This window comes from Aphelocoma coerulescens, chromosome 9 (genome assembly GCF_041296385.1).
Source record: "Aphelocoma coerulescens isolate FSJ_1873_10779 chromosome 9, UR_Acoe_1.0, whole genome shotgun sequence".
NCBI lineage: Eukaryota > Metazoa > Chordata > Aves > Passeriformes > Corvidae > Aphelocoma > Aphelocoma coerulescens.
In genome coordinates this window covers 4,156,251-4,169,611 of record NC_091023.1, presented here as the reverse complement: position 1 = coordinate 4,169,611, position 13,361 = coordinate 4,156,251, and the positions used below count along the sequence as shown (strand labels likewise).

Sequence of the window (13,361 nt, the reverse complement as noted above, 5' to 3'; positions counted from 1 at the left end):
TCATTGGGAAATTATATGAAAGAAAAAGACTCATAGAGCACAGTTTGTTGGGTTCAACCCAAAGTCTAAAGGGCCATTGATTTACAGTCTGTAAAGAGAGCAGCAGGTTGGCAGTAGTCTAATAGACTAAAGACAGATGAAGCTGGACAAACATGGGCTAAAGATTGTATAAAACTTGCTGGATTATACTAGGTTGAGCACTGCTGACAGTTGCTCAATTGAAATAGGATTATTTCAAGAATACATGCTGAATTCAAGGAAAAACGAAGTCATGGGAACCCAATGGCCCCTGTAATTCAGAAGTCAAAATTGCAATAATCTTCTGTGGTTTTACTTTCTGTGAATGACAGTGAGATGAACAGGTTCCTGGCTTCACAGTGATTTGGTCAGAAAATGAAAATCAGTGTGTATCCTGTCACTTGATACTGTGCCGTTGATTTGAAGAGATATCTTCCCTTGTTTTCCATGGCAGAAGGACCTTTTGCTTTGATTGGTGAGTCTTCTTTTCTGCCACACACATTGCATGAAAATATAAAACCAAAGCTTTTCATTAGAGCTCTACCCAAGCTGCTGGTGCTCTGGCAGTCAAGAGGATATGAGAGGTTGGACATACATTTACTGATTCAATGTCAGTGGGCTCTCAAGGAGGAAAGTTAACTAGTTGACACAGTAAACATTGATATTGAAATATAAGTAGACTAGTTAACATGAGAAAATTGTCTAAATCTTGATAGCTCCTCATTTACCTGATGAAAAAAGTGATGGATGGGACAGCTGATCATTTCAGCAGGGCAGGTCTTGGCAAGGAAAGCAAGGGGATGAAAAGGCAAGCAAATAACTCACTGTTCTGAAACCCCAGAGGTGTATGAACTTTAGCACTGGTTTGAGTCATCTTGATTCACCACGACTCCTGGTGTTCACTCTTGTAACCAGCAGTAAGTGCTTCCAGAAGCGGGAAAGGGCACAGTCCTGAAAGGGAAGGGAAATCTAGGAATTACACAGTGGCAGCATTTCGAGAAGCAGATGAGTTATTTGGGAACCTAAGCTGATGTGAATAACATTTTTCTCATAGATGGTTTTATAGTGTTGCCATCCTTCTGTTCAAAAAATTGGCTTTTGTTCAACCTGGTGCTCTCAGGAAGCCCACTGTAACATTTACCTCCTTCAGCTGCAAAATTGGCACAAAGAAGGGGTTGAAACCCACAAGCAGGCCCTCAGTTTATCAGTGTAAAGGCTGGGAGATAACTGCTGCATTATCTGAGCCAAAAAATACTTAGTAGAGCGTTACACCAGTAATCTCAGGCTGTTCTTAATGTGCACCATATCAAGGGTTAAATGAACTGGAAAGCTCATAGAAAAAAAGCTCATACAGTGCAGGTTTTGTTTATACTGAAATGTTCCCATATGTTTCAGTTAATGCAGAACATAATTGGGTCTGCCTTGGGATGGAGACATTTTTCTTACACAATTTATCCATTAACCATGTGTGTGGGAGAGTCCACTTCACCAGAAATAGCTTCCTTTCCATTTTAGCCAAAAACCCACAGTGCAAATCTCCTCCCTTCTCTCTTCTCCTTGTCGCGCTCATCCTCCTCTCCAAAATGTTCTGCCTTGCTGCAGAGAAATAACCTTGTGGAACAGTTTCAAACATGAGGTAAAATAGGTCTGCCCTAAATTAGCTCTCAGTTAATGTATTTCCTGGCTCAATTTGCTGAGCAGCTCACATAGCACATGGACATTCCTGAATTAGAAAATCGTACATATAAAATTTTTCTTGGTTTTTTGTGTGTATGTTGTTTCAAGGTCAGGATTTCTGGTTTTGATTTTAGTACCTCAAAGTAACAGGAAAGAATTGTGTTTGACATTAATTACATCCTTCTGCCTGCTTTATTATTATTTGGATAAACAAGCTACTGATTTGAGGGAGAGAAAAGTCTACAAGGTGTTTGAGGTCTTTATTTCCTTTTCCTTTGGTAAACTTCCAGTAATTTAGCTTGTCTAATTTGCTGCTGGAAACCTGCTGCTGGGAGTGCTCATACCTGAGAGAGAACAAAATTAGTGAGCTGCAAGGAAAATTTCAGTAATGAGATGAGAAGCAGGGAAAATTTGACTTTGTTTGCTTTTTGTGTGTGAATGGGAACAAAAATCAGAAGGAATATTGATTGCCTGAAAGCAAAACAGTGAACAGTGAATGGAATGGGAGGCTCAGAGATGTTTGTGGTGTGATCAGTGTGTTCTCCATCAGGCCATGCTCCAGCACCTGGTGAGCTGTAGAGTATTGTACCCTCCAGGTGCAGACAGCAGTCTTGTGCTGGTCACTGTGATACACATTGGTGCTAGGGAAGGGATATACAGCAGTGCAATTGATCCCTGAATTATCATCTCAGCAGAGGGGAGCCCTGTTGCATCCCTGAGTCTGTGTTGTGGCTCCCCAGTGGCAATTTAAGGGAGCTGGAGTGGGTTTCTCTACACGCTGCCACTGATCCCCCCTGGTGCTTTATTGGCCCACAGGAACCCCTGACAGCCTGTAAACTTAAGCCAGCTTTTGTACTACTGCCAGTTACTACTGGCATAAGGCAGATTTGGGTTCAGAGGCATGTGGCAGCTACCTCTAGCCCTTTCTGGACCTGTACTACACATTTCTTGCCTGTGGCCATGGAGATGCCATAGTGCTGGGAGGCAGAGCAGGTTGGTGATCAGCTAGTTTCACAGCACACAAGTGCTTTGTGCCAAATGACAGTCCCAAGAGCAGTTGTTTCCCTGATGTTTTGAGACAGTGGGTTATTGGTGTATGAAGACTGGTGCCAGCTGTGAGAAAAAGGCCCTGTTAGATTTGAAGGGAGATTAATTTTCTTCACTGGAATACAACAGTGAAGAAAGCACTCTCCAAGTTCCTCCTTGTGCTCGTGCACACAGGTAAATAGGTGTTTTAGTTGAGCTGTTTATGGAAGAGCTCAGTCACTTTAGTTGACATGTAGGAACAACCTAGTCTGATTAGTCTCATGGTTTTGAGAAGCTTCCTTTTGTCCTGTGCTAACTCCCTTTCCAGGTGCCTGCTCTTAGTTCCACGTCTTATGTGTAGTTAGCTCATGCTTATCTTTAAAAATACCCATCATGAGATACGTGTGCAAGTCAGCAGACATGACACTGCATACACTCTGAGAGTGAATTTATCTCTCACTAAATTGGTGCATTTCCTAGCTCTGTTTCAGAGGGTGAGAGGCCACAGGGAGCTCTGCTACCGCTCGGGTTGCGGGGAGGCCTTCTGCTTGAGGATCTCTGCATTTTTGTTTGTAGCTATTTACTGTTCTTTTTCCTTCTAATGAGCACAATTCCCCCCTGCCTAGTAGTCCCAGTTGCTTAAGTCTTTCCCTGCCACTGTGTAGTCTGGTCCACTGCACCCATGTGCTTACAACCGCTTAAGGTCATCCAAAATTCATACCATAGGAGAGAAATTGCCAACTAAGAGAGAGAGAACTGTAACTGTGCAGGAGGCAGAGTGATAAATGAGTTTCTAGAAGGAGGGAGTGAGAGGATATTAGTTTTTAACAGCTTCTAGAAATCCTAAAATAGAGCAGAACTGGGCCACAACTAAAAGAAATCAAGACTGCTCACTGATGAACAGAGGCATCACTGTTGGGAGGGAAGGAGCTTTGGCAGAGGACTCCTCCCACAGCTTTCCTGTAGTTAGTAGAGTGAATGACTTGGAGCTGGAAGGATCCTGGGCTCCCCTGCCAGAGTACTTGGAGCTAAGCAGAATGAGGTCAGCTTAATGTGGTGGAATTTTTCAGCCAGTCCAGTGGTTTTCCAGGAGCCTGAGTCAAATTTTCTGAATGCACGACTCTGGCAATTCATAAAATTTTTGGCCCTTCTAACCATCAGCCACAAACAGTATAAAACCCACTTTGCATGTACATGTGGACAGGCAGGAATTTAGGGTCAGTAAATGCCACAGGAATGGGTTGGCAGACTGGAAGAGCACAGACTGAACTGAGAGGCCTCAAGTTTCTGCTAAGGCTTTTATTTTCTACCTTTTAGCTTCTTAGTGAATTAGCAAGGGAAAAGTTTGGTTTTCTTGGTGCTGCTGAACAGCTGGGAGACCCCAGTGCTTCTGCTGAAGGCAATGAGATCAGCAGAGTCCCAGGTGACAAACTGGGCACAGAAGGTTGACATTGTGATAATGGCAAATAAGACATAATTCTAGGGAGAAAACAGTGTTTGGCTCCCTAAACAAGGCTTGACAATATTTTTTTTCTCAAATTGTCCTTCCAAAGGATGTTTGACAGTGCTTCTGTCCAAGGTATGGGATTATGTGTGTTTTGTGGCAATTCCTTATACCCTGATCCCTTTGTCCTGCTAACAAGGTACCTGCCTGGAGCAGCCCACAGCTCTCCTCCAGCCCACTGAGACCACAGCACAGGGTGGCTGGGGCACCTCTGGACAAACTGGTTTTCCCACCTGGATGAGAGTTCGTGGATCTGATGGTGTAGACATAGCCTAAAGGAACTGGTTGGGATACAGAAAGCAAAGTAGGTCCAGCTGATTTTCAAAAGATTTCTTTGAACATGGATTGAGAAGGGTCCACATGTCCTCAGTTAAACATATCTGCCCTTTTTGCAGGAAGGTGGACCCTGCTGGGGTCCTAGTTGTCCCTTTCTGAGAAAGGCTAAAACAACATAGAGATCCAAGTTCCTCCTTTACCTAGAGATTATTCTTCTAAATAACGGTCTGGCCATAAAAGGCAAGATCAAGTGTTATAATTGTAGGATCAATTGTTATAATGTGTAATGGTGAAATAATTTTTGTCTGCCCCTCTTCCACAGTTTTTACTAGTTGTCTCTTTTACTCTGCTCTTGTCACTGCTGCTCCCCAGCATGGGTCACCAGCAGGCTGCATTTCCTCAGGAGGGTCCTGCCCTGGTGTGAGTCCTCCACAGGCCACAGTTCCTCAGGGGTGTCCCTCCTTCCAAAAGCATGTCTCCAGCCCCATATGTCCTCAGGAGTCTGTCCCTCCCCATGTCTCCTCAGGCTTCTCCCCACATGTTTCCTCATGTGTCCTCCCCTATCAGTTGTCACTCTCTCCTAAGAGAGCTCATGCACAGCATTTGCTTTGTCTTCAAGGAAAGCATTTGGCAGACAGGCAGGTGAAGTATGATCCAAAATCCCTAAGAGCGAGTGCAGATCTTCCTCTGAGTTCAATGAGCTTTGGATTGTGCCTTAATGGAATGAAAACTTGGCAGAAGAATGTATAGACTAGCTTAAGTCCCCGACTTAAGTCAGGGAAAAAGATTTCAGCAAGCCAATGGTGGCTGGAAAAGCTTGAGCTGAGTGCAAGAGTCCAAGCACAGGAAGGAACAGAGAGGTCAGCACTGGTGCCCAGAAAAACACTGGTAATGACAGTAGTTCTCTGTCAGAGTTATGTGCGGGTTCAGTCAATTAAAAGTGACAATCGACCTCTAAGCTGTTCAGCTTTCAGCCTGCAACAAGGCTAGGTGTGTTTGTGTTACCTGTATTAATGGTAATCATTTGAAAAATTCATCATCACAGTTTCTCACTTTGGAATCGATGCAGCTTTTAAGTAAGACCCGTGCAAACTTTATCCACAGAAAGCAAAAGAAAAGGTCAGATTATAGTAAATACAGTTTTAAAAATAAAGCTTTTGGATGATAATGTATGCAGCCAAGCTCACCCAAATATTCACCCCAAAGAGAACTAATCGTGTCATTTGCAGCCTAACCTATCCCCTCCTGCACAAATTAGTGTTAAAAGAGAAAACATCTAATATTTTTAATTTCCCCTCTTCAAAAGGGAAGCCCTTTGTTTTACCACCAGATTGACCTGATGGTGTACTCAAGGCTGATATGTTTTAAGTAATTTTACAAATTTAATCTAACAAATTGAATAAAATTTAAACTTAACAAATGTGATCACAATTCATCCTCAAGCTCCTTTTTCCTTGTCTTCCTTCCTTGTCCTCCCTATCCTGTCATCTGGATCATTCTGAGTTTCTCTCCCAGAATATTTTGCTACTCCTAAAGGCTTGGACAGATGAGAGTTTGTGGTTAAAGAAAATCCATATATTCACTGGGGATGAATGAAAGCTTATGTGGAGCTATCAGTTGTCAAGGATAACAGGTAACATTCTTGTGAGGGGAAAGGGTAGTAAAAGGTATTGAAGATTCTTTGGGATAAAAAATTGGAATGTGATTCATAAATCTGCCATCCATCATCTTCAGTTCCCAATCTCAAGACTCACAGCAGCCTTTACAGGCTCCTTGATGATGAGAACAAGGCACAGCACTGTGTGTGGGACTTCAGCACCCAGTTTCAGTAGGTGCCATCAGAAACCTCATCTGTAAAGTTCTGTGTGTTCATGGCGATAACAGGCATTTTGCTCTTCTGTGGAAATAATCTCCATTTTCTCTGAGACTGAATGCTCTAGAAAGAGAAGAAAACACTCATGATTTCATGTAAATTCATCACAAAATAAAATGTCATTATTTTCAAGGTTACGTGCACAGGGCAGGTCTTGCATGAAATATATTTGAGTTTTGCTGTAAGTAACTTCAGCTCAGGTTGAATTCCAGGTTCCCATTCAGGAAAGTGATCTCATGTTGAGCACATACTTTTTGGACTTTTGGAGCAGCATGAAGGATTGCCCCAAAAATATGGCAATAAGGGGACTCTTCCTTTGCATTTGAATGTAATATATACGATGCATGGTCCCATAAGTGACAATAATTCCTCTGAGTCAGAACAAAGATATGAGACTTAGGAGATAGAAACACATCCAGAATCACATGTCTGGAGTTGAATTACTAGAAACAGTTTTGGAATTTAAAGTTGAGTTTGAGTGTTTTCAGTTTCCCGTGCATTTCCCTGTTTTTTCCACTATTTTCTTGCTTTTGGTTAACCCTGTCCCTATGTACATGTTCACCAGAGGGATGGTGATCAGTCATGGAGGAGTGTCTTTCTGCAGCCCCCCAGGAGCTCTCCCCTCCATGCTCTCAGCTGTGACGTATTCCTAGGCTAGTGCTCAAACAGGGAACATTCTGAAGCTGTGATTTTGATACCTGAATATTTCTTGGGTTTCAAACTTTTGTCAAGGCGGGTCAGCTGCCTTTTATTGGCTTTTGGAGCAAAATAGAATAGACCTCTCCAGTTCTTCAGTGGCAAAGGAGGACTAAAGTTGCTGCTGGTGCAGCCCCATCTCCACTGCCTTCATTGGAACACAGAGACACAGACAGCAGGAAACTGTTCCTGCTCCTGTACATGTGATCAGGGCTGCCTTGGCTGTGTGGGAAGATGCTGGGCACTTCAGGTACATTTGCAGACAGTGAGGAAGCTGAATTACAGCTCTTCACCAAGGCTGCAACTTCCCAGGGGCACTCCCTACTTCTCAGAGGAGGGGGAGCAGATTCTTCCATAGTGCAGAGGTCTCTGCCATGGATCATAACTAAGTCACAAGAAGAAAATCCTAAAGTGGGTCCTGAAAATGTCTGAACCAACAGTTCAGAGTCAGGAGTAGCTGTCTTGTCTGAAAGAGCAATTCTGTCCTTTGATGTGTCTTGTGTTTGATTACAGAGGGCTGTGCAGGAAGGAAAGGAGAGACTCCAACTGTCAGAAATATTTAAAAGATCTCTTGAGAAGGAAGGGTCATTATCCAGAGGAGGTGAGCTTTGCAGAATGGAGGAGACCAAAACCAGGCATAGCAGCTGGAGGGAGGCTTGAGAAGGACAGATACCTGTCAGATGCAACCATAAACAGAAATTCCCAGTTGTCTTTAATCAAGCCTCTTCCTGTCTCATCAGAGGGAAACAGGTTCCATGGCAGTAAGAGAAGGGAAGTAAGTCAGTGCCTCAGCTGTTAATCTAGTGTTCTCCTGGGACAGACAGAGAATATCACTGTGCATGGTTTGATAACAGGCGTCATCCCACAAGGAGGTTCTAGCTCTTCTCAGTATCTCTGAAAATGCCCTGAACCTCATCCAGAAGCCCTGGAGCATCCCCTGAGCAGAAACCAGATCCTTCTTGAGAGGATGGGAACTGGGAGAAGTACCTGCTCAGCCCCAGCTGGTACCTGCTACCAAATGCCTGTCAAGCAGTGATGGAAAAACCATGCAGCATCCGTGTTCCAGAGGAGAGCCATGCTCATGAGCCGTAGTGTGCAAGGGCTGAAATCTCTTGCTTAAAACATGTGTTGCAAGAAATGAGCAAAACCCAAAGTAAACAGTTTACACAGAGGTAAGCATCTGCTGATTGCTGCTATACACAGGCAAAATGAGGCTCTGTTTGAAAATGGCCTCATTTTGCCCTTGGTGCCTTTTTTTATACAGTGGAATAACTGACTCCTCAACACGCAGAAAGCTCCATTACTTATGTTTCCACTGTGCATTTTCTTTCCCAAACAATGTTTGCTGCCCCAAGAGTCTAATTATCACCTAAGAGATGTTAACAGCCAGATCATTGGAACTTCAAAAAGGTTTTGATCAAATACAAGCAAGATGTAGTTTGTATTTTGCTGCCCTGTATTCCAGAAGCAGCTGGTCTCCTGAGGTAGGAAAGTGTGGACTAAGTTAATGAATTTAAATACGCTTCTGTTAGATCTTTTAATCATGAATGTAATTGCATCTGGTAGTCCTTTTAATTTTTAAATATAGAGGATGTGATTGGATTTCTTTTTCCTTTTTTTTTTTTGTTGTTGTTGTTTGGGGTTTTTTGGTTGTTTTGGGGGGTTTTTTTGTTATTTCTTCATTTTCAAATCTGTCACTACTGTTCCTCCCTTCACGGAATTCTCCAGAAGGAGCACCTTGTCTTCCCAGAGTGAACATGGTGAATCTTTACTGTATTGATTACTTCAATATTCATTTTCTGCATTAGCAGTCCCCCTTCTGTCCCTCTCCACCACTGCTTCTGCCTTGTTGTGTCTGGCATAAGGAGCAACCACATGCAGTAACAGGTACACCAGGCCCAAGCAAGGAGTGGGAGGAATTTACCTGTGGAATTTACCTCTGATGCATACCTTTTGTGCCAGCTCTGGCACTTGTCTCTGGGCTGACTGGAATAACAGGATGCACAAGCATCAGCACAGCTTCTCAGAAAGATTAACAAGGGAAGTTTGAAGCCCAATACTTGTGTCCCACAAGTGACTGAGAGTGTTTCTGTGTTTGAGCTAACTGATAATAAAAAACATCACTGCGTTAAATGGTGCAGACAAAGGAAGCAGTGCTGGCAGTTCTGTGATGCTGAAAGCGTTCCAGATTTCTTGCTTTTGTACACATCCTCTATTTAGGATGAAAAAAAGTGCTATACACCAAGCTGAGATCCCCCAGAGTACTGAAAGAAACGGATTGCAATGGCCCTGCTACCTTCCAGCTCCCATGGGCAAAATATTCAAAGAAAAGATAAATTACTATGTGAAGAGACAGGCAGGGGATTGAATGACTCAAAGCTGTAGGATATGGAGTCTCATATAACAAGATCACCAGCTCTCATTCACCCCAGGTTGGTGGTGCCTGAAAGCCTCTCCAAGCTCAGCAGTTTGCCAGAGTATCTGAAACAGCTCATGGCCCCAGCCCAGCAGATCCCAGTGGGCAGAGACTTAGCACAGCATGCTCCAGGGATGTGGATTGCCACGCACTTACTTCAAAATTTACCAAACACGAGAAAGTTTTTCTCTGTGATAATTGTTTTTACAGAGAGACTGAGCACATGCCTGCATTCAAACCGTGGTTATTTCAGTGGAGCTGTGCTGATTAAACCCTTTTTGGGAAGGAACTCAATTGGCAAGGATCCTGTGTTCCATAGTTTAACCCATTTCCCTGGACAGAGTAACCCATACCCACAACCACAGATATATTGCTACCCACAACCACAGATATATTGCTACCCACAACTTTTTGCTGGCATTGCTATTTGGCTGGTAATGTTCTTTTATTATTTACTTCCTACAGTACAGCTATGCCAACAAAACTCTTCTGTGTAACCTAAGCTTGTGAGGGAGAAAACGCCTGTGTACATTTTTTAAAGGTGGTGTTTCACAGTCAAGCCTGAAGCAGACTTAAGCAAAAGGCTCAGCAGATACAGATACAGATCCATTGCAATCTCCCAAGGCAAACCCCAGTGCTGCATGTCCCAGTGCCACATCGCCCGCGGGCAGAGGGCACTCCGGGTGCAGCAGGGTGTGAGCAGGAAACAGCTGTGGCACTGAAATTGTAAATACCCGGGGCAGGTGCCGTCAGAGCCTCTGGGAGGAAGGCTGTGCGAGCAGAGGGCGGCCTTCGGAGGATGCGCTTGTGCCGGCTCACCCTTGGCTGTGACGCCCAGCAGGGCTGCGGGCGGTGCCCAGCCGGGTGACTTCACGGCACTTCAGGGTGGCACACGGGCATCGCTGCCTGCGGTGCCGCTGTGGAGAGGGAAACAGCCCCAATTACCCATTCCCGGCAATTAAATGAGATTGCACTCGTGGCCTTGCTGCGTAGGACGTGACAAATCCCAGGAGAAGGGAAATGCTGGCGGGAGGAGCGGTCCCTCCGTGCCAGAGCCATTCCGTGGCAGGAGATGCCATCTAGTGGGAACGCGGCCGCCTGGGCACAGCCGGGGGTTCCCTCTGCGCTGGGCTGTCAGGGGATTCCCAGGCGGCAGCAGAAGCAGGAATAGTCCCACTGTGCACTTTCTTTGGGTTTCTTTGGGCAAAAGGATTTTCCGCGTTGAAAGCAGTGCTTTGAGAGATGGCAGCATACGCCTTTAAGCACGTAATTAGACTTACCTGCAGTAGAGCTGCAGAGGAATTTGGCAGCCTTTTGGCCAGCTGGAACACCTCTGGAGTCCTTCACGTTGAAGGTGAGGGAATAATGTTGGCCTGTATTGAAATAAAAAAAGTCTTTCAATGATCTATTAATCAAAAAGCAGATTTTTAAAATCACATTCAACACGTTGCTGCTTTTCTGGTATTCACAAGTGCTCTTGCTAACCACAGGGCAAGGAATCCCATTAACCACCTTTAAAAGAACCCAAAGTTAGGGCAAAATATCCCTTCTTCACAGTGCAGGGGTGCTGTCCCTGTGAAATACCCACTTGATATTTCATAACTCTCTCAGCCTCGCAATGCACAGGTCTGAGGGATCACCTAGCAGAGAGATCCTGAGGCTGCTGAAGTTTTGAAGACTCAAATGTCCATCTGAAGTCTCAAACCACGAGGCTGATTTGTGCTTCCTTTGAGTGCAACTGAGGGGAAACAAGAGGATTCCTGTAATTAGAAATGGCTTTGCTGCTCCTTGCACCTCTCTCAGCAGCGCCAGGGACAGGTCACTGTCAGAGACAGGATGCTGGCTGGCCGGGACAGATCAGTGATGGATTTGGAGCAGCCCTTTCCAGCATTGCTCAGTTAATGAATTTTGCAGTCTTTGTTAGCTTCCTCAGCATGGTGATTCACTTAGGAGAGAAATTGTGTCTGTGAGCCAGACCATCACTCTGACAATTCATGTTGGGTGTGTCTGTATGCCTGCTTTAAATGAACAGTGGCTGCTGAGGCTGGAGGGAGTACTCGTGCTGTTTGGAATAAAATACCCACACTTTGTACTTTGCATGTTGCACATTCTCCTTTTCCTGAGGAAACAGTTTTAACAAAAGTGTTAATTGCAGGCCAGCTAATGCTGCATTGTTTTCAGGCTCAAGCAAAAGAAGTTCAAACCGAGAACCAACCTACTGTTTTCAGATCAATAATTTGTGAAAAATGAATAATGATGCCCGTGCAATCTCTCGCTGTGCTGTGGGGCAGGGCTGGTGTTGGCCACAGAGACAGCACAATGAGCAGCCCTCTCTTCATGGGGCTGAGCCCCCCCCTGCTCAGCCCACCTCTGGTGGTGACTTTAAGAGCAAACTCCCAGCAGTTGTTTCCTTAGGGCTGACTGGAGGCAGTGCCACATGCAGAATGGGTTCCTTGGTGCTGGCAAGGCCTGAGATCAGCTGCTGTTCACTGCAAACCCTTTGATGGATTTGTTGCATACAGCTTTTAGTAATGTCTTGATTTCCCAGGAAATGATGTGTTTTAGACAGAAGCCAGGCAGCTCGTTACTCCTGCCAGCTGGCAGGGGGGTGGGTATGTGCATATAGATATTTGGTGTTTAATAATTGAAACTGGTTGTATCAAGGTTGGCAGCATGTCTTTCAGCTTTAAAGACACGGTATTGTTAGAGGAAAATTGGATGTTTTCCTGTGCCGAAGACAAATTTTTCTTCCCCAGCTAATCTTGGTGTCTGCAGCTGTTGTGTCAATATCTCCTGAAAGGCAGGGAATGAACTTCTGAACATCTGTAACAGCTACATTAAGTGGTGTGGTTTATTGTAGAATTATGGATGATGATGGCTGGGTTACTAAACTGTAAATCAATCAAAGCATTTTGATGATATTCTAGATCATGAGAAAGAGACTCATGCAGGAAGAGACAGTGATTTATTGCACCAACTGGTAACACATTCAGCCCCAGACATTTTTATTTATCATTACTTTGAAAAGATTTCAGCCCTTCATTAAAGCACGTTTTTAAAATACCTGTAATGATGATAAAGTTTTTCTGTAATGAAAATTGATGCTCCTGAACTGTGATTTTTGGTGATAGGAAAGAGAAGAATAAGGAACTTAAGATACACAAACTTCACACTAAATTAGTTGAACAATTGCCTTTGCTTAATTGTCTTTTATGAGCAAATGAAGGGAGCTTTTTCCTTTTCATCCTTAAATCTGTTCCTTTGAAAGCATCTCACACTATCTGTAGTTTTGAACCATGGTACCCAGGATTTTGAATGCTTAGCAAGTCATCCATTTCCGAGGCATTAGCAACACAGACAGGATTTATTTCAATCTCTGCATATGATTCTTTGATCTGGGGCTTACTTAAGTGCATTCCAGTGCAATTAATTAGGAAAACAGTACAAGACAGTGGCAACTCCAAGTGATCTTAAATGTAAAAGTGATTGATTAGTAGCTCTGCTTTCTTGAGGATTATCTTTTGCTGCTTAACAACATCTGCTATTCCTGAGCAAGGGAGAGTCAGTTAATTGAGGAGAGGGAGCTTTGGTACTCTTTGTAAGCCACTAGTATGTCTATTCACAAGAAAAGAAGCCGTGAGGGAACCTCCCCCAGCACTGATTTTAAGAAGGAGCTGAGTAAATGGAATTAGGACCAGTCCCCTACCTGATGCTGTGAGGTGTGTGGCAGTATGCAGCTCACACTGATTGCTTAGCAGGGCAGCAGTTGTTCCCTTTTCCTAGCAGCCCTGTGTGGCTTGCAGAGCTCCTTGGAATCCAGTCCTTGCACTGTGCCTGCTTTCAGGGATGGATTCTGCTGCTGCTTGTGTTTTCTT

General features: G+C 44.2%; 1 protein-coding gene across 1 annotated transcript in view; it reads left to right on the top strand.

Annotated features, from left to right (window-relative positions):
* The window catches only part of HS6ST1 (heparan sulfate 6-O-sulfotransferase 1), a 184,585-nt gene that overhangs the window by 155,250 nt on the left and 15,974 nt on the right, over positions 1–13,361 (top strand). The window lies entirely within an intron of this gene.